Raw genomic sequence first — 22,274 nt, 5'->3', positions numbered from 1 at the left:
AGGACATCAAGAGGCAATTTTTAGCATGGCCAATCAACCTAATCTGCACATCTTTGGTTGTGCCCCACATTCTACCCACCCTAAGTTTGAAGTAATCCACAACTACATTACCCTTGTCCTAATTCACACCAATCCAATGATCACCCAAGACCCTTGTGCTTGCTCATCTAATATGGTAACTGATTAAGCAATGCTTCAATTTAAAATTCTTATCCATATCTTCAAATTCCTTCATGGCCTTTCCCCTTTCCATTCACAAATGTCTCCAGCCCTATAATAAAAAATGCTGGGAAATCATCTGACAGCATCTGTGGAAAGGGAAACAGAGTTAACGCTGAGTCCAATATGACTCTGCTTTGGAACTGCAGAGAGGCAGAAAGTTCCGAAGAGTTATATTGGACTCAACGTTAACTCTACCTCTCTCCACAGATGCTGCCAGACCTGGTATGCTTTTCTGGCATTTTGATTTTATTTCAAATCTCCAGCATCTACAGTATTTTCTTTTCGTTCACCCTCCTTGATATGTGCACTCCTCCAATTCTAGCTTGAGTGCCGCGGATTTTAATCAGTCTGCCAACAAGTCTTCAGTTGCTAAGGCTCCAAATTCTGAATTCCTGCTTTAAACCTCTGAGCAGCTCTCTTTAAAACCTACCTCTTCTACCCATGCTTTTAGTCATTTACCTTTCTCCTTTGTGTGGTGCTGCAGTAACTTTTGATAAGTAATGCTCCTCTGAAGCACCTTGGGTGTTTATTATGTTAAAGGTACTATGTAAATCTAAGTAATGCCATGATGCCTGCAGGAATTTGTGAATTAATGACATCATGATTCCAGTCACCCCAAACCCAATAACCTGTTACACACCCTACTTGCAGAATAAAGCAGAGATGTAAAAAAGGAGTGTCTCAATGTGCTCTAAGAATGATCATTTTAAACACTCCTGTTGCTTGATCTTTAACATTATCAGAGAAGCCGCTCACTTTGCTGTAACAAACTTGAATTCTTCCTCTTCATTGTTTTAACCTCCTCTATCATGCAAGAAGCTTGACACCATTCTGGACAAAGCAACCTGCTTGATTGGCACTCCATCCTGCACGAACATTCATCCTTGGTGCACAGTGGCAGCAGGGTTTACTATGACATGCACTGCAGCAATTTGCCAAGGCTCTTTTTACAGTATCTTCCAAACCCATAACCTTTACCACCTGGATGACCAATGGCAGAGATGCATGCGAATACCACCATCTCCAAGTTCTCCCCATGTTGCACACCACCCTGACTGGGAAGAAAAATCATGGCTTGGTTAAAATACTAGGACAGCCTTGACAGCTATATTGAAGTAGGTAATACTATACAATTGCGCACCAAAGTGCGGCGGCAGCTCATGACCATCTTCTCAAAGGCAACTGGGGATCTGCAATAAATTCTGGCTGTACCAAAGACAGCCACAACCCATGAATGAATTTACAGGTCATAGCAATCATTTTCCACCTTTTTCTTTTTGCAAATGATAAATACAAAAGCTGTGTCTTCAGTCTTACTACAAATTTAGTTTTAGCTTAAATCTCTCAAATTTATAACAGTTGTCACAAGACATACATTGGTATCCGTTCTACATACAAAAAAAAGAAACATTTGCATTTATATAGCACCTTTATATTGCAAAAATCAGAAAGTACGTCACACAACATATTACTTTTTTTTAAAAGAGTACAGTGCTTTGTGGAAAGCATTGCAGCTGTTTTGCATTAACAATATCCCATAAGCAAATGATCGATCACTTAATTATTTTATCTTTGGTGGCACTGGCTATGGGAAGCATGATGTGGAGATGTCGGCATTGGATAGGGGTAAACACAGTAAGAAGTCTCAATACTAGGTTAAAGTCCAACAGGTTTATTTGGTAGCAAAAGCCATTAAGTTTCGGAGTGCTTCGTCAGATAAGTGGGAGTTCTGTTCACAAACAGGGCATATAAAGACACAAACTTAATTTACAAAATAATGGTTGGAATGCAAGTCTTTACAGGTAATCAAGTCTTAAAGGTACAGAACGTGAGTGGAGAGAGCGTTAAGCACAGGTTAAAGTGATGTGTAATATCTCCAGTCAGGACAGTTAGAGAGATTTTGCAAGCTCAAATCTCACTGACTGTCCTGTCTGGAGACAATAAGGGCTTGCAAAATCTCACTAACTGTCCTGTCTGGAGACAATACACATCTGTTTAACGCTCTCTCCACTCACGTTCTGTACCTTTAAGACTTGATTACCTGTAAAGACTTGCATTCCAACCATTATTTTGTAAATTAAGTTTGTGTCTTTATTGTCTCCAGACAGGACAGTCAGTGAGATTTGGGCTTGCAAAATCTCTCTAACTGTCCTGACTGGAGATATTACACATCACTTTAACCTGTGCTTAACGCTCTCTCCACTCACATTGTCTATATCTTTGAGACTTGATTACCTGTAAAAACTCGCATTCCAACCATTATTTTGTAAATTGAGTTTGTGTCTTTATATGCCCTGTTTGTGAACAGAACTCACACTCAAGTGCTCCAAAAGCTAGTGGCTTTTGCTACCAAATAAACCTGTTGGACTTTAAACTGGTGTTGTGAGACTTCTTACTATGGGAAGCATGCCACGAGGACAGCAGTAAAGCTCCCTGAGCTTACGTGAGTAGTACCATAGCATCTTGAACATCCAGCTTCAATACTGCACTTTGAGCCCAGATTACACGCTCAAATCATGTTTTGGCAGCTGAACTTTCAAATCATACTGAACAGTAGTTGTGCAATCCTCTCAACTTGTTGCCTCAAATTGCTCCCTTTACCACAAGACAAAGGCCATGAAAGAATTTGAAAACAAGGGTGAAAATTTTAAAGTCATTGGGAGCACGAGGTGATGCCTGAACAGGATTTGGTGTAAGTTAAGAAATTTGCTATGGAATTTTGCATAAGCTGAGGTTTCTGGAAGATGCAAGGTCGAAGGCAGACCAGGATTGGAATATCCAAGCGAAACCCAAGTTTGGAAGGACTAAGAATATAATTGCTTTTACTACAGTTTTAAGTTTAAATGGGAGAATATGAACATTTCAGACACCCATCACACTTTACTAAAACTTTGACGCTACTGTAGCGCATTACGAATTGGGAAATCCACGCCCTATACTTTCTCCTGGCTATCATTGCTAGCCAAACCCCATGTAAATGATCTGATACCAGATGCGTAAAGTAGGACATGCACGCTGCACACTCCAGATATCTCTGAAGCATGGAACACCATTGCATGAGTATGGAATTTACAATGCAAAATATGATCAAGTAAGCACTTGATTTAAAATCAGCCTTAACTGAAATTGATGCTGCATTCACAGTCCAACAATAAAAGTTTGTTCTCTCTTGTTCTCATTTCATTTTAGTGATAAATACACACTCACATATTCTAGCCTCTTACTTGTGTCTCTCGTTGGCTGTAAAGTATTTGGGATGTTTGGAGGTCATGAAAAGGGCTATATTTTGATGGAAAAAAGGAGAACGTAAGATGGAACTGTTGCTGAACACTACATACAAAGTGTTGCAGGACAGTCCACCAAAAAAATAAAAAGTATAATTTCCATACAATTTCCCAGCTAGTAAATTTAAATACCAGGAACTAATTTTAAAAAGTGGGTTTACTTACAACCACCAACCCCACCCAAAAAAACTATTGTGGATGCTTTTGAAGGCAGAATAAGGATTTCTGCATGCACTGCCAAGAAATGTCCTTGTTAATTCAGCTATCCTAAAATGGATACAAACCAGACCTAGATGCAGCCAGAAATAAACTGGACATGGCAGACCGCTACCCTTTAATATAAAAACAGTTGGATTTGTTGCAACGCTGGATAATGGTCAAAATCCCTACTTCTGCACAATGTAAATGGAAAACTGGAAAATTGGCAGTCCAGACTCAGACAGCAATATCTTCCAATAACGAAAGAGCCACATCACTCACAGAAGCCTTCAGACATTCATTTCACCTACCCAAATGTGGCTCCCTCTCTATTTTCTAAAGCAATGCATACACAAATACCAAAGAACATTGAATGACAAAGCCTTACAATAGACAACATATCATCCCGAAACTCAATTTGCACTAATATTTGCTTAAAAGTAGGAGCAAATTTTATGAGCATTTTCGCCAAATATATTTTATGTATCGGCATCAATACGCCACAGGAAAAATACCATGTTAGCCAGCCAGCTTTAATGTTAGTCAACATTCTCCTTCTGTGATATACTTAATTCATCACATCAAATCGCTCTTATGGCTACCACATTAGCAGGTGACGTGCAACCACTAATATTTCGAAGCCTAGTGTTGTGCACTGTCCAACACGTTCAGTTCAAATAGATAGTGCCGAACCCTATTTTGCCAATTTTCAAACTCCAACAAAATTACCAACTAATATCTTCCAGAGAAGACCATGCAATGCCCATAAAAATAGCCTGTACTGTGCGTGTGTACAGAATCAACCTTCTTCAAGATTGAAATTTTCCAATCTTGCCCATGTATCACATTATCACATGATCTAGTACAGGTGGAAAATTACAAAAAACCTATATCCAGGCAAGCCTTATGAGTGTCCACTGGCAAATAAATCCCTCATCACACTATTCACTAAGATTGATTTTGGAATGGAGTTGGACCTTTGACATTTAATTCAAGTCTTTTCACTTGCCTAATTAAATACAATTTTTAAAAATCATTCCTGCAATGTGGATATTGCTGACAATGCCAGTACTGTAGTTATTGCCCATCTTTAATTGGCGTCAAAATGTTGATGGTAAGTAGTTATCTTGAACTACTGTGGTCTGTATGGTGACAGTACTCTCAATGTGCGTTCAGATACAGAGCTCCAGAATTTTGACCAATAATGAATAATCATATAGCTGGTGGTGAGAGATTCAGGAAGGAATTGCAGGTTGTGGTACTCCCATGCACCTGCTAATCCGGCTCATCTAGACAGCAGAGATTGCTAGTTTACTAATATTTTATACACATTAATTCTAAATCTGTTGAAAGGTTTTCCTGGAAGATTTGATGCCCAGTCAAACAAATTTGCCCACTAAAATGTATTTCAACATTAGTTGGAATCAAAGCAAACAAAACCAAAACATTGATAATGTCCAATTGTCAATTATTGTTGCTATACATTTATTCTTGCTATACATTTATTCTGAAGCCAGAGAGAGAATAGAAACCATAAAATAGTTTAATTCTAATATATATAACAAAAACAAAGTTGTTAAAATACTCAGCAGTCTGGCAGCATTGACATTTCAGGTTGCAAAACATTTATTCAATTTTTCTCCCCATATATCCTGTCAGACCTGTTGATTATATCCAGCATGTCTGTTTTTATTATAGAGTAAAGGCATTCCAAAGAATTTTGCTCTTGTTAGCTTACTGGCAACTTAATACTTGTTACTACTGTCTACTCAACCAAAATGAAAGTTTACAATTGGGCATTAAGTTGGAATATTTCAAAATATAGTGGCCTTTGTTTCATTTTTGCTGTTACATTACAACATTAACAGCAATTTATAGTAAACAAAACAATGCATCTGTCACCATTATAAACAGATTACATTGTACCTCATTTTAAGTGTTACACCAACATGCAAAGACAGAAAAATAAAAACATTTGCAAAGACAAAATCAAATCCATGTTTTCATCAGCTTTAAACGATATGCAGTCAATTTGGAATTTTAAGCAAGTTCTCCAAATAAAAAACCCAAAATGAATAGTCACTTGAGCAAATGTGGGTTAAAGAAAGCCTGTTAAGGACAAATCATACTTAGCTAACTTGATAGATTTACTGAGGGTAGGTGAGGGTAATGCTGTTGACAACGCAAAAATGGAGATCCGAAAAGCATTCCGTAGAGTTGCACAATAAATTTGGGAGCTATGTTAGACCTCACTGAATAAAAGGGATGGTGGCAACATGATACAAAATTGGTTGAATCATGGAAACAGATAGTGGTTAGTGGATGTTTTTCCAAACTGTAGGAAGGTTTATAGTGGAGTTCCCCACAAGTTGGTGTTAGGACTCCAGCTCTTCCTGATAAATGTACACATTATATAAACGACCAAGATCATTTGTACAGGGAAAAATTCCAAAATTTGACGATGAAACTTGGAAACATTGTGAACTTTGTGGAGAATAGTATAGAACTTTAAAGGGACATAGACAACTTGATGGAAAGTGGTAGATGAAATTAATGCAGTGATTAAGTTTGATATGATGAATATGTAGAGACAACATGAAAAGGTAGAATTCTAAATGGGGTGCAGGAAGGAGCAGAAGGTGAATATGTGCATAAATTTTTGAAGGTGGCAGGATAAGTTGAAAGTGTGGTTAATAAAACGTACAGCATCATAGTCTTTATTAATAGGGGCCTAGAGTGCAAAAGCAAGCAAGTTATGTTAAGCCTATGTGAAACACAAATTAGGCCTCAATTTAAGTACTGTGTCCAGTTCTGGTTGATATATTTTTTTGAAGGACCTGAAGGCATTGGAGAGTGCCAAAAAAGATTTACATGAACCGGAGACTGACAAGTTTCCCAATTATACATATAAATCCAAAATAATAGAATTATTAAAGAATATATCTTTTTGGCTTTATTAAAAAAGTTTGACACTATTTCAAAGAAAAAGTAGACAATTCAAATGTTGCCTACCCAAGATCTGAAACTCCATAGTAATGCATGTTAATGTTATTACAATAACTGTATAGTTATTATATTGTAATGTTAGCCTTGGACCAGGGTACATGTAGATTCTAAGCTGATATACCTAAATTTATTTGATGAAATAAACAATCCTAAAGTGTTGCTACATTTAGATTTATTGCTTTTTGTGGTAGTAAGTGTATTATCTATTTGGTACATGTGAAAATAGCTTTGGTCAAATTACCTGCTGAACATGAAATAAATTCTATGATGGAGATACTGTTAGCACACTGTACAAAATGCTGTTACTCCAATTTTGGTACATAAAAATGATATCCATGTTAACTTACAGGCACAAGACAATGCTAGCTAAAATCTTTAGCAAGTTGCCTTGACATACATTTTTCAGGGCTAGTTCCATATTACTCAATGCAGGGACTCGGAACACAGAATTAACGTCAGTTCCAGAATCTCATTTCAGTAAGATAAAACAAAAAAATCTGAGGTTAGGGAAATGAGGAAAGATAACAGTTGCAAGTTGTACAGTTTTCTTTTATAACAATTTGCATTTTTCTTCCATTTAAAATTGACCTTGATCTGTGAGTCATTGAGCCAAACACTTAAACGTAGCTAGATTTGAACAAGATTCACAGAAACTGTCAGATTTAAATTTCTATTGCGGCCTACTCAGGTCCAATGAACATCTTTCTTATACATTTGAAATGTGATTTTGCATATTATGAAATAACTATGGAATGTACACAGTACTGTAAATACAAGTGAAGATAAATTCAGCTTGAGAGGTTCTATTTGAAGTGGATTACAATACTATTCCACCTCTTCATTTATTCTGCTCTTCCTCTGCTGACTCACACTGGAACATTGTTCCACAGACATAAGTGGTCTTTCCATTCGAGGCAGTAACAATAGATAGTAGGTAGTGAGCATCAAGCAGCATGGTAATGCTGCTCAAATGGGGATTTACAATAGTGGCAGCCACAACTAAGCTTTACCCTATCCTCAATGTTCACACGCCTGTTACTAATAAGAATTACAGGAGAGTGAATGGGATTCCTTGGCTCATTTTTCGCCTCCTTGGTTTTAGCAATAAGAACATGATAACATCACCTTCTTCCAGCAGCTTTCTCAGAATCAAGGATGACTTGCTTCCATCGAATAGAATCAGAAAGCCTATAGTACAGAAAGAGGCCATTTGGCTCATTGAGTCTGTACCAAACACAATCCCATCCAGGCCCTTTTCCTACAACCCCACACATTTACCTACTAATTCCCCTAACACTTGAGTCAATACAGCATGGCCAATCAACTTAACCTGCACATTCTTTGGACAAGGAGAAAACCGGAGCACCTGGAGGAAATCCATGCAGACATGGGGAGAAAGTGCAAACTCCACATAGACACTGGCTGAGGCCAGAATTGAAGCCGGGTCTCTGGCACTATGAGGCAGCAGTGCTAACCACTGTGCCACTGTGCTGTCCACTTCATTCCGAGCTCCTGGTAAGTCCAATGCATGATGTCGTTTGTTCAGTGGGAACCTTTGACCTCTTCAAATATGCTCTAATGAGAGGTTTAAAGTGTTTCAGCTGTTCTCCTGCCATGACCAAGTTCCGAATAGAGTATTGCTTTAGGAGTCTGGTGTCAGGCACATAAAAGACACGTCTCACCCAGCAAAACTGGTTTGAGTGATTAGCACCTCAATTCTGGGTATGTTAGTTTAGGACAGGATGCTGCTGTTGGATCACCTTTCTTATCACTATATCTGCAGGGTGTTTGGTTCATATATATTTGACAGAGGCTCTTGCAAGAACATTGCTCGTGATATTTCCCCAGTGCTTTGCATACTGTAGGTTGCTGAAGTCTTCAAACTATATTAGGAACTTGGGGATCACTACTACCCTATAAAACAAGACCTCAAATTACTCATCTCCTGAGCTGGCACTTCGGAAAACAATGATGAATTTTGTTGTTTTCTGTTACCTTACTTGTGAGGTGACTCCCAAGATATGGAAAATGGTTCACATTTTGCAAGATATTGCTATTAATGTTAATCAATGGGGGGAGAGGATTGGCAAGTGGAAGGTGCTGCATTGCAGGAGCTGGTAGAAGAGGATCTCAGTTTTCCAGTTGTTTAGTAAAAAATCCATTTTCTCATATGCTTTGCAGAAGGCATTGATACTGACATGGAGCTCAGTTTCTGACTGAGTGCACATTTGCATACTAAAGTTGGATGACAGGTTGGAGTGATTTTGCTTCTGGATTTATTGTGGCATAAGTTGCGTATTTTCCTGTTGATTTTGTAAATTATCTCCACACCTGTGGGCAGTTTGGAGGAGATGGGGTGTAATATCCCAGATAGGAAATGGAGAGGTGCTTTCCTATAAGAACATCAAAATATGAAAAGAAAGGTCATACAGCTCATTCAGCCTGCTCTGCAATTCAAGCAAGCTAGTTGTCAACCCATAAAAAGTTCTCTCTGATGCCTCAGCTGATCTGGCAGTAAGACATCAAGCCACGAAGATCAAGACAATCTAAGATTCAATCCCAGTTAGTTCTCAGCAGGATTTATGAATTGTACAACTAGTTTCCACATACTATATCTAGGTTAAGGATAAAATAATTTAGGGTCTGGCTCATTTACTATTCAGCAGTGTCTGTTGGATGTGTATGTGAACAGTTGACAGGAGATAGAGGATATGCTGGTGTTTGGCTATGATGGCTATCCACAGTTCAATTGCCTGCCAACTCAATGATAAGCCCATGCGTGAAGAGCCTCCGACTCCTCTAACAGTTTTACAAATTTATTCAGCAAGTTCCTGAATCATGCACTCAAGGTAGACGCCTGGCTTGATTCCTTATTTCTATTGTGTTAACCGATGCCAAACAGGTAAAATCTTCTTCATCTTCCTGAGTTACAACAGGAGTAAAATGAACAAGGAATAAAACAAGGTGCTGGAAAAACTCAGCAGATCTGACAGCATCTGTGGAGAGAGGTTCACCAGTTAACATCTTGATTCAAAGGTAATTGTTCCAGTTGGAAGAAGTCATACTCAATGTGAAATCTTATCCGTTTCTCTCTCTACAAATGCTGCCAGACATGGTGAGTTTTTCCAACTGTTTTTATTTCAGATTTCCAGCATCTGCAGTATTTTATTTGTATTCACTACCTCCTGACATTGTGTGGGTGTCAGATGGGAAGAGGATTTTCATTGGCAAAATGGTCACTCAGTTACGAACATAAGAAATAGGAGCAGCAGTAGGCCATCTCACCCTTTGAGCCTGCCCCGCCATTCAATAAGATCATGGCTGATCTGAAGTGGATCAGTTCCACTTTCCCGCTTTCTCCCCATAACCCTTAATTCTCTTGTCTATCAGAAACCTACCTACCCGCGACTTAAACATATTCAGTGACGTAGCCTCCACCACTTCAACGGGCAGAGAATCCCAGAGACTCACCACCCTTTGAGTGAAGAAGTTCCTCCTCAACTCCGATCTAAACTGCGCCCCCCCGCCCTTATTTTGAGGCCATGCCCTCTAGTCCTGCTGTCCTTTCTAAGCGGGAAGAATCTCTCTACCTCTACCCTATCTATCCCCTTCATTATCTTATATGTCTCTATAAGATCCCCCCCCTCAGCCTTCAAAAGTCCAACGAGTACAGACCCAGTCTATTCAATGTCTCTTCACAGGCTAACCCCCTCATCCCCCGTATCAGCCTAGTGAACCTTCTCTGCACTCCCTCCAAGGCCAATATATTCTTCCGCAAGTGCAGCGACCAAAAACTGCACACACTACTCCAGCTGCGGCCTCACCAGTACCCTGTACAGTTGCAGCAAGACCTCCCTGCTTTTATATTCTATCCCCCTTGCTATAAAGGCCAACATTCTTAAGACTTATAAACAAAGAATGACCATTTGAATAACAAACCAAATGAGGAGAAATTGGTTGCAGGAAACTGGAAGGATTAATGGGATTAGGACTATTTTCCTGCGGAGGATAAACAGCATGAACATATTAGGCCAAATTACTTTGGTTCCAGCAAATACCTCCAGCTGCCACCTCAGGTTTAAAAACAAAGGATGTTGGATTTTTAAGCACTGCTCAAATCCAAGCTCAGTTTCTTTCCTTTGCCCCCAACATTTACAAGTTATCAAGATTTCACCTTAATCATTGCCAAGCTCTCTCTCGACTTGCCCCCAAACCTCTTAACTTATGTCCTTCTCACTTGAAACAGGGGAGGCCAGCGTATGGAGCTCCATCTTCTACCAATAAGTTTATATTTTTCCCTCTCATCTTACAAAGATTTTTGTCCTCACTTGCAGATCCTTCTATGGTTTCATCATTTTCTCAACTCCACAGTTTCTCAAAACATATGTTCACTCAGGCCCCTTGCACTTAGATGATCTACTTCTTGCTCCAAATTCTCTCACTTTACATTGGTCATTCACAACTCCAAACTCCCTTTCAGATCATCTTGCTTTGCTATCAATAATTTCTGAAAAGGTACTTGCCTTTATCCTTGCTTTACCAACACCTAATTACTTTTTCCCCTCTATGTTCTCAGTTCACTACCTGCTATCCTGTAAAAGGTACCCTGGAAAGTATCTCCCTGAATGTTTTGAGTGCATAGAAATGCAGCTGCTTCTGTTTCATAAAAGATATTGGTAGTACAGGCTGTGTAATTCAAGTAAAAGCTGGAGCCATAATCTAGCACAGAGGTGAAGAAGTTCACCCAAAGTAGAATCACTACTATCTCAAAACATGAATTAGGTATAAATGTTAAATACACCAGTCTTTTTAAAGGTGAGCCAAGTTACAGGAAAATATAAACGGTTGTTGCAAATTGATATTCATTTAACTACCAAGTATAGCAGTTCAAAATTTGCATTATGGAGAGTGTTTTACTTCTTCTGCACCTTTTAAAGATAGCAAATCCACTCGAGCTTTAAACAATTACGTTGAATAAATTCCACCCACAATCATCATGCAGGTAATAATGCACATCTGCAGCACTATAGCTCTAGTCTGGACCACACCTCAGCTGTATTCTAAATCAAGTTTAATTTACAAAGCTTACACAGAGTATCCCTGCAAAAACTACACAATGTAGTTCACTGGCTATGGTACATTTCACATAAAACTATCAGCTGAAAAGGTAATTCATCTCAAAAACAAACATAAATCCTACATTAAAACCAATATATAGCACGTTGGAATAAACTAAATTCTGCTCAAGCTTTCAGAACAGATTCAATATCTGAATCAATAAAAATTTCAAATAAATTTAGTAACAAAACAAAACATATTTTGAAATTGTTAGAAAATGCAATGGAAAAAATAAAATTTCAAAATCTGTAATCCCTCAACAAACCTTCAGCTTGAAACACAGACGTATGGCATTAAGAAAAACCTACCGAAATTTTGAAAAACCTTTTTTAACATTTGATTTTCAGTTTTCAGAATAATTACCACATAATGATGCTCTGTTTTCTGGTTAAGTTTCTGTTTTCAAAAAATGTTTGAACCAATCAACACGAGAATGTTACTGACAGCTGTAAGTAGGTTCAAACATAAGGACATGTGAAATAGGAGAGGGAACATTACCTGCTAGTTTTTTTGAGTGCATGGATGATTCAAGTGAGTGGCCCCTTCACTTTTTTTGTGCAGATGCAGCCTACTGTAATTTTAAGAGGCTGACTTGCACAAGGCCAACATTGGAACTTTCTGGTTGCTGTGTGGCAATACAGCTTACAGGGTACACTCGGAGCACGAGCAGGTCAAGTCTGCTCTGCCATTCAATAAAATTATGGTTGACTGTCAATCTCAACTCTATTTTACTACCCAATCCCCATTTCCTTCAATTCCCCTGGAGTAAAATTATCAATCTCACAGATACTACATAAATGGTTGGTACATCACGAGATTCAAAATAAGGTCTCCTCTATTCTTACCTCACAATATGCTTCATATTCAATTCTCAGCAATATAATACTGCTGCACTGTTGGGTGTTTCCATTTCCTTCAATGGCCATCTGTAGCCACACTGAATAAGGCTGGCCTATGCCTACATGGAACTCATTTCAGGTCAGAATAGGCAGCGCTCTTCCTCACAAACATTTTCATTCCAGTAAGCTAAACTGGATTTAAAAGCATGATTGAAAATACAAGCTCAAAAGTACTAACAGCTAGTTTCACCCCCTGCATCACATTTGTTCTTTCTATTAAGTAATTTATTGGCAAGGGAAAGAGTAAAAAAAAATCAAGCTGCTTTGTGTGGTGTTTCTGAGAGCACAGGTTTATAAAAATAACCCATGTGTATTGGAAAACTCTATTATGAGACCAAAACATTCTAGGTTTGACCCTGGCTATTTACTCAGGCAATCCTTAAAAGAGTTCAGGTTTTAACATTTAATCAAATTGGCAAGGTAACAGTATTTCTTAAAAAAAAAATCAAGGCTCACCTGCATCTCACAATTCAATTTTCCTGCCTAACTTTAAATAACAAAAATCAAACTATCTCAGGTCTTGAAAGCTTCAGTTGTGCCAGCATGCACAGCATTGGTGTAAAAGTCCTTCCTGATTTCATTTCTGAATGGCCTAGCTCCAATTTTAAGACTGTTAGATAGAGAAACTATTTTAAGTGCTGTGGCAAAAGAGCTCAGGAACAAACTAAAATTGAAGGAGGGAACGTAAGGGATTTACAGATGACAAGAAAACAAGAGATGAGATAAATAAAACAAAGGTTTGGGGAGGGAAATTCAAGAAAATACTAAACAGTAAAGTATTCTACAAATGTATGAGGAAGAAGAACATTGTCAAGTAATAGTTGGGTTATCCTGAAAGAGATAATAGTGAGCTAACTTAAGGATAAATGGAATTTAGTAGATGACTGGAATTCAATAGACAACCGAAGTATTTTGTTTCAGTACTTATAAAAGATAAACAGTGGGAACGTGTTAAAAGCTAATTATATTTTTTTTAAAAAATAAAGTTAAACAAAAGAAAGGACTTGGACCTGAAGAGGAAGAAATAGCAGTGGAAATTAGACTTCAGTGTTCTATTAAGGCTTGAAGACTGGAGAGTGGACAATCTCCTTCCATTTTTAAAGACAGAGACAGAAAAGGCCAGGGTAATTACAGGCAATTGGTTTAGCATCTGTGGTAGGGAAATTTTGGAATCTTTAATTAAAAATAAATTACAAAATGTCCAGATGATGGAGAAAATAATCAGCCAACATGGGTTTTAGAAAGAAAGATGGTGCTTGACAAACCCAACAAATTATTTTAGGCTATATTTGGTGTGAAGAATGGGTGACATGCAATTGATCTGGTACGCGTGGACTTTTAGAAAGCCTATGACGAGGTACCATGCAAGAGACCATCAAAAGATTGCTGGGTGTAAAATTATCAGAATGATAGCAACTTCAATTAAAAACTGATAAAAAAGAAATAGAAAGTAGATGCTAAAGACAGTTTCTCAGATTGATTGAAGGTGTTGCTCACTTTTATTCAGGGGCTGATTCTGCTCATCGTACATCAAATTTACAGAAAATATTACAGCATGAAGCATAGTAAATAATTCTGAAGACCAAAGTAACCTGCAAGGGAATACCAATAAGATGGTGGAAAGAGCAAAATATAAGGCAGATGAAATTCAATGTCATTAAGAATGAGTTGGTATGTTTTGATTGAAAAAAAATATATATTTTGAATGGGAGAAGATGGGATGAAATGGAAATGATGTGGGTATGCCGGCGTTGGACTGGCGTAAACAGAGTCAAAAGTCTGACAACACCAGGTTTTAGTCCAACCTATTTATTTGATAATATACTCACAAGGCTTGTGAGTATATTATCAAATAAATAGGTTGGACTAAAACCTGGTGTTGTCAGACTTTTGACCATGAAATGGAAAAGCAGAGGTATTTAGGGATCCAGATTCACAGAGAGTTAACAGCAACTACTCAATTGGATCAGGCTAATATAAAAAAAAATTAATTCCGTATTAGCTTTACAGCAATAGAATATAAAAGTCAAGCAGGGAAACTGAATCCATATAAAACGTCACATTCTCAGACCACAGTTGGGGTATAGCATGAAGCTTTGGGGTCCACGCTGTAACAGGATGTTGGAGTAGTAGGGAAGGGTATGGACCAGGCTCACCAGGAAGGTGTCTGTTTTAAGAAAATACAATTAGAAAGAAAGAATTGAAAGACTGTGACCATTTTTGTTGAAACAGAGCAGATTATGTGGCAATTTGATGGAGGTCTTAAAATTATAAAGAGATAAACCAAAGTAAATATAAACATTAGATGCATAGAATGAGACGCATACATTGTAAAATTAAATTTGAGAGATGTAGGACAAAGAACAAGACAACAGGCACATGGGAATAGAGTGCATATATAAGATGAAGGCTGCTGCTCACATGGAGAATAAACAACAATACTGACTGGCTGGACTAAAGGCGAATGTCCATGTTGGAATTTCCATTAAATTTTATGTGAGGCCAATTGTGTAGAAGTCAGAACTTTGTTCAGACAAATAAATGCTTGCATAAAATAGGATCACTCAATTACACTAATATTAAGCACAAATTCTGATCCAAGTTCAGAATCATCCACAGCAATGAAAGTTGCACATTGGTTTTGAGGAAATTAGGTGTTCCTAGTGCACGCTATCCAATACATTAACCATTAGGGTAATTGTGAATCCAGATGTTGTTACTGACAAATCGGAAAATGAGAAAGAGTCTATTGTTAGGCATATTAGAGACCATAAACATGGGAGCAGAATTAGGCCACTCAGCCCATTGAGTCTGCTCCGCCATTCAATCATGGCTGACATTTTGCTCATCCCTATAACCCTTTATTAATCAAGAATCTATCTACCACTGTCTTAAAGACACTCAATGACCTGGCCTCCACAGCCTTCTACAGCAAACAGTTCCACAGATTCACCACAGTCCGGCTGAAGAAATTCCTCATCTGTTTTAAAGGATCATCCCTTCAGCCCGAGGTTGTGTCTTCTTGTTCTAGTTTTCCCTACTACACCTACTCTATCAAGCCTCTCAGTATCCTTAAATTTCATTAAGATCCCCCTCATCCTTCTAAACTCCAACGAGTACAGATCCAGAGTTCTCAACCGTTTCTCATACAATGAGGACTTCATTCAAAGGATCTTTCTTTGAACATCCTCTGTACTCTTTCCAAGGCCAGCACATCCTTCCTTAGATACAGGACCCAAAACCACTCTCAGCAGTCCAAATGGGGTCTGACCAGAGCCCTGTACAGCCTCCAAAGTACATCCCTGCTCTTGCATTCTCACCCTCTTGACATGAATGCTAACATTGCATTTGCCCTCCTAACTGCCAACCGAACCTGCACATTAACCTTAAGAGAATCTTGAATAAGGACTCCCAAGTCCCTCTGTGTCTCTGATTTCCTAAGCATTTCCCCATTTAGAAAATTAATATTTAGAATCATCTCGACACACTTCCACAATGCATATGTACATTGTGATTTTTGGACAATGACAAGACAAAATGACAAGACAAAAAAACTTGAGTGTTCTTTGATCATTGTGAATGCTTTATGTGCCTGTTACTGAATGTAGAGGTTTTGCTAAGTGAATCACATTTGAAGTATGTTTATCTATCTTAGGACTATAGGCCAGGTGCTTTCAACTAACCAACTAGCACATGTGGTCAAAGCAATGTTACCATAGCCACACCTGTGGGCAAGTGAGCAGTTCTTATTGGATAACATTGCTTGTACCACAGAAAGGATAACAACAAAACTACAATAAAAAACAAGCTGAATATTCAGAATTGCAAATTCAAATTTGATTTTGGCATTTAGTCACACTAAGTACAGAATTTCTCCATACTCGCTGTCAAAAGCTATCTACTTCAGCTATTTATCGTTTCTATTACAGTAACAAAAAAATTCAGCATGAAGAGTCTAAAGTTAACTTGCTTATTACTCTTTCAAATACATATGTATACATACCTTCCAATCTAGTATCCTGGGTTTAGGTTGTCTGGAATACTCCATGAATAAACAAAAACAAACTTTGAATCACAGCCTACTTAATATCTATCAAATACCAATATTGTAAATACACAGAATTCTATATCCAGGTTAACTGTGTATTTGGATAACAGTTATAGTCTACTGTAACTAATTTAAATTGTAACCCTAAATTAGAAAAAGTAACCTGACTTCTATCATTCAATGCACACATCCAAAAACATTTGATCAGTTCTGCGTTGTCACTTAGTAAAAATGTTCTCATTTTTTATGCCATGTGTCAATTTTTAAAAACAGAAGTTTCTTCATAGAACAACTGTATGTTATTCAGAAACTGGTACACTTTACGTTAGCCACAAAAGCAGGTAGCTGCCCAGAAGTAAAATGAACCAGTTTTGACACTTTTCAGTTTAACAGTTTCCTCCATGTGAAAGATAACCAACATTCCCTATTTCCACAGGGAAGATGAACCATAATTTATCATACTTTCATTTGTCTTCATCAAATAGGTTAAACTTATAACCCAATAGTTTTAGATGCAAAATATAATTGTACAGGCAGTATTTGGCAGGCAACCGAATGCTTTGCACTGTAAAATTATTTTCTGACAGCCATATTAACCATATATACATGCAAAATATGCTAGCAATTGAGGTAATTTTGATTGCTTTCCAGCTAATTATGCATTATTCATAAAAAGCTCACATTCTTTTACAACCTGGCCAAAAAAAGTTGTAACAAACTTACTCATTATGTTGTCAATTAAAAACAATTAAACTGTTGATCCTACCAAGATAGCCATCAACTTTTTCGAAGCATTAGCTTGGCACAACCTTAGTAAATTTAATATGGTTTTTAATTATGCTTGAGCCAGTTCTGTTACGAGGGTTAAATAAGCCTTTAACATGTAGCTCCATTCTCTCAATTTTGCTGTGGAATACCTCTCAAGTTGAGTTATCTCCCTCACAGAACCTGAATATTTGTAAATCACAAAAAAACCTTTCATGGGAAGTTGCCATGGGAAGGGGAGGGTTAAGATATGCAAGTGAGGAGTGGATCAGGGTATAATGGAGGGAGTGGCTCCATTGAAATGCTAAACGGGGAAGGGAGGGAAAAATAAGTTTGGTGGTGGCATCGTACAGGAGGTGGCAGGTATACTGGAGGATGTGAAAGCTGGTGGGTGGAAGGTGAGTACAAGCTATCATGGTCCTGGGAGGGAGGAGGGGTGAAAGACATGGAACCAACTTTCCTCATCACAGAACCTTCTCATGCAGGCATAGGAAGTGCAAAATATGCCCTTTAACTTTCCATTGCCATCTGCAATCCCTTCAGATGAAACAGCAATTTACCTGACATTTTTCAATTTTATGTCCAGTATTTGCACTCATGATAGGATCTCTCTGCTGGGGAGACCAAATGCAGATTGGGTAATATTCTTGTGGAACACTTTGGTCTGAATGCTTCAGCTAGAATTTATGGTTACTTGCCATTTTAATTCTCCATTCGCCCTCCCACTTTTACCTCTGTCCTCAATGTAAGCTCAATCCACAGTACCCTAGCTTTCCATTAGGCACTTTAGAACCTTTCGGACTCCCAACATAAATTCAAAAATTCCAGATCATAACTTCTGCTCTCATTTTTTAGAATGGCTGCTGTTGGTGATGATTCTGGTCTTCCTATTTACAATCTTTTGATTCTTGTCCCATCTCCTTTGCCATGCACTGATATCCTCTGCCTTCTACCTGATCACAGTATCTTCCTTTTTTTTCATTCTCCTTTTCCCCACTCCTATACTTGCTGAAAATATGTTGCATCTCTAACTTTTTCCGTTCTTACAAAAAGTCAGCAATGTGAATTACTAACTGTTTGTCTCCGCAGATGCTACATAGCCTACTGAGATTTGCATAATTTTCCATATTTACTTAAAATATTGTTCCTGGCAGCACAAATTGGAAGGATCTTTTGAAAATTTTCAATACAACCAATTAACAACTCAATATAACCAAGCAATCCACATTTTGTACAGCATTTAAGTATGTCTGGGGAATAATGAACTGCCTAGAAAAGATTATACCAAAACCCAATGCAAGCATATTAAAAAACAAATGTAGGTATCCAACTTGTTTTTGATAGGAAAGTATTACAAACTTATATTTTTCAAGTAAAAGGCTTATATAAAAATCCATTATTAAAGCATTAGCACCGATAAGTAATCAATATAAATACTAAGTTGCATCATTACTGCACAATTGTGGCACATGCACATATTTCTTCACAGGAAAGTTTTTGGGGTTGATGAAATTCTCTGTGTGAAGTATCTGCATAACTAAACAAAACATAGCCATTTTTTCCAATGAGCATTGCCTCACTCAGGCCAACTAAAGTAATATTTGTAAACACACAATATAATCTAAGTTATTGATGTATATATAAGAACACATGAATTTGAAGTAGGCTATTTGGCCCTTCAAGTCTGCCCTGCCATTCAACAAGATCCACCTGAATTTCACCTTCCCACACTAATGTCTGTAACGCTTAAATTCCTTGATAACAAAAAACCTATCAACTCTGTCTTGAATATCCTGAATGACTGAGCATTCACAACTCTCTGGGGCAGAGAATTCCAAAGATCAGCAAACCTGTGTGAAGGAACTGCTCCTTATCTCAGTCCTAAATGGACAATCCTTTATTCTAAAACTGTGACTTCATGTTCTAAATTTCCCAGCCAAGGGAAACATTTTCCCAGCATCTATCCTGTCAAAGGATTGCAGCATCAGTTATCAAGCACCTTGTTTTGACAGGAGAGAGCATATATCAATCACAATTCATATGGGAGAATGATTGTAAAACAAAAATCAAGGCATTCATTGAAGTGAAAAAAGTAGTAACGTATTTTGAAAAACATATCTGTAGGTAGCAATGCTCCCCTGAAAGGTGCTACAACAGCAGCACTTTTCCAAGGCACATCATGTACTTTGAAAACAATTTTAAAAAAGGCAAAAAAATTTAACACTTAAAATTTTATAATTCTGAAAATGTAAATACAATACATGCTCCATGTACTTGCTGAAAAAGTGTCAGACACTTCTACAACATTATGCATTGAGACTTCAGGCAATGATATATTTACCATAACTAGCATAGATCAAATGTTACCCATTTATTTGAAGATGTTTTCTAAGCAAGCACAAAATTTGATGAAACATTTAGCAGTGGCAGAAAAATAAATCTTCTTTAAATACTACACTATACAGTATTGACAGTGCCATATATTGACACTAAGAATGTTTGCCACTTAATTGAATATAAAAGACTTTCAAAAACAAAATAAATTAAAACATTTTGGGGCATAATATTTTCCAGAACAGTACAGAAAACAAATTAAAGAGAGAAAGTAAAACAATTGTTTTAAGTCAGCAAAATCTCTTGATACACCAAGAAATCATATTAAACAGTCTCAAAATTCAACAACTGAGAAATCTAGACTAATCTGTATGCCCAATATGCTCATCTCAGATACAATCCTATTTACACATCACCAATTAATTTAAGAGTAAATTAAGAGATCCAAGGTTTAGAGACCCCCACATATACATGTAAGTGTTCTGCTTAACCAGCTAAAAAGTTGCAGCTTTTCACAAATGCTCATCTTACCCCACTGGGCTGATTCATGCTGAGCTATTCGCAGCCAAGCGGGAAGAATCCCAGGACCCAATGATAGGTCCACTGTTTTAGGAGCTATGAATAAACCAAGCTGGCCGGTCAAATCAACAGTACCCTGTGATGGTGCAGATCGAATTGGTTCAAGAAACACAGGTTGCCAAAATTAACAAAAGGTCCAACTGATTTTAAGCTTCCATCACTAGGTGCACCATCTTGGAACCAGCTCAACCCCAAGAAGATCTCATCTCCCCAGCACATCCATTACCCCTCTCAGCAGGGAAGAAATCAGTCTATTGGAGATCATGTAAAACAAAAACAAGGAAAATATGATTTTTTTTAAAAAATCAAACCAATTAGAAAAGTTTATTTTCTAGTTTAATGTAGGTTAACAAATGGACCAGGGGAAGAGATACTATGACTTTGAATTAACAGTGCTTAAGCACACTGTAAAAATAAATATTTTAGCAGCTTCTGTATAAACATCTCTTGAAATTACCCAAAATACAAAACAAAGCACAGAACAGCAAATCAAAACTGCAAATTGACTAATAAATTACTTGCTGCTATGTTTCATATATAAATTCAATGTACATCACAGCTCAGGTACATTTGAAAATGTAATAAAAGTTAGAAAACATACATGGCAACAGAACCTTTCTTTCTGCAAGGAAAACGATCTCCCCATTAGGCCATCATCTAAATAACTAAACTATGGAACAATAATAATTCATATCCACAGACTAAGTCACCAGATCTAGCATTCTGTGCAATTAGTTTTTTTAAACACTAAATCCCTAGAGTTTTGTAATAATAATGTAATACTCGAGTGAGAGGTGACAAAACTGCTCAATGCTTAAATCCTTCAACTCCAAATGTTCCTTAGGGTGGAAATTCTATGCATTGTAATCCACAGCCTATTGGGCCTATAAATATGCAAAATATGAAAAAATCACAAACATGACGGTATCTCAACTGCCAGTCGGTTCTCATTTTCAACGTAGAAGGAAAAAAAATGCATACCAAATCCTTCTGCAAACCTTCCCCTCTCCAGATATTCCAAACGTGAACACACACATTTTTGCATTAGGATGGAACAACCGTTCTGATTACTGCGGGGTTGGTACCCACAAGAGCTGAAGTTGGACTGTTGTAAACAGCAGTCACGCATGGCCGTGGCCTGCAACGTAGCATCATCATCATCAGCAGCAGCAGCAAAAGAGGGGGCGGATAAATAGAAGCCTTTAAACCAGATTAAACCCCATTTTCCAGAGCCAGCAACGTCCCTCTCCTCCGAAATAAGCATGAAAAAAAATCACACACCCCAAACTCCCAACTCCAACGGGACTGCGTTAGAACACTGGGAAATATTTATATATATATTGGTGTAAAATTTACACTTCATTTAAAAATAAGATCTTTCTTTTTTATATATATGTTAAAAATCGAGGCTGGAATTGCTTTGCAACCACTTACCTTCAACTCTCCCCTCTCCAAAGCTTTCGTTTCACAAAAAAAGTCAAAAACAAAGGGTAATAAAGGGCTGAAATGGCACTTAAAAGGCTGCTGGCCAGGCCCGGGAGGTCGGCTGGTTGTTAAGGGAGGTATCCAGGAAGTTTTTCAGACGCTCGGGATGTATCCGGTTGAGAATGTGGACTCATAATAACAAAAAAGCCAAAAACGGCCGTTTTATTTCTGGGGACTTTTAATTTTTTTTTGCGGGAGCTTGGCACAGGAAGGAGGAGAGGGGGGAAGAGAGAGAGGGAGGCAGGGACACACACACACAGAGAGGGAGAGAGAGAGGGGCAACGAGAGGAGAGAGAGAAAAAAACCTGCAGCTGAAAATACCCGCGGCACTGCGCA

The 22,274-nt window shown here is 37.8% G+C and overlaps 1 protein-coding gene across 3 annotated transcripts in view; it reads right to left on the bottom strand.

Moving 5' to 3' along the window:
* Positions 1-22,266, bottom strand: part of mbd5 (methyl-CpG binding domain protein 5) — a 218,560-nt gene extending 196,294 nt beyond the window's left edge. For all 3 annotated transcript variants that reach the window (XM_080199390.1, XM_080199391.1, XM_080199392.1), the window contains exon 1: positions 21,888-22,266. The gene's annotated coding sequence lies outside the window, so the exon portion shown is untranslated. The remainder of the gene's footprint in view (positions 1-21,887) is intronic.
* Positions 22,267-22,274: the final 8 nt, after the last annotated feature.

The sequence above is a fragment of the Carcharhinus amblyrhynchos genome, chromosome 11 (assembly GCF_965287045.1).
Source record: "Carcharhinus amblyrhynchos chromosome 11, sCarAmb.v2.hapA, whole genome shotgun sequence".
NCBI lineage: Eukaryota > Metazoa > Chordata > Chondrichthyes > Carcharhiniformes > Carcharhinidae > Carcharhinus > Carcharhinus amblyrhynchos.
This window is presented reverse-complemented; position numbering and strand designations above follow the sequence as displayed.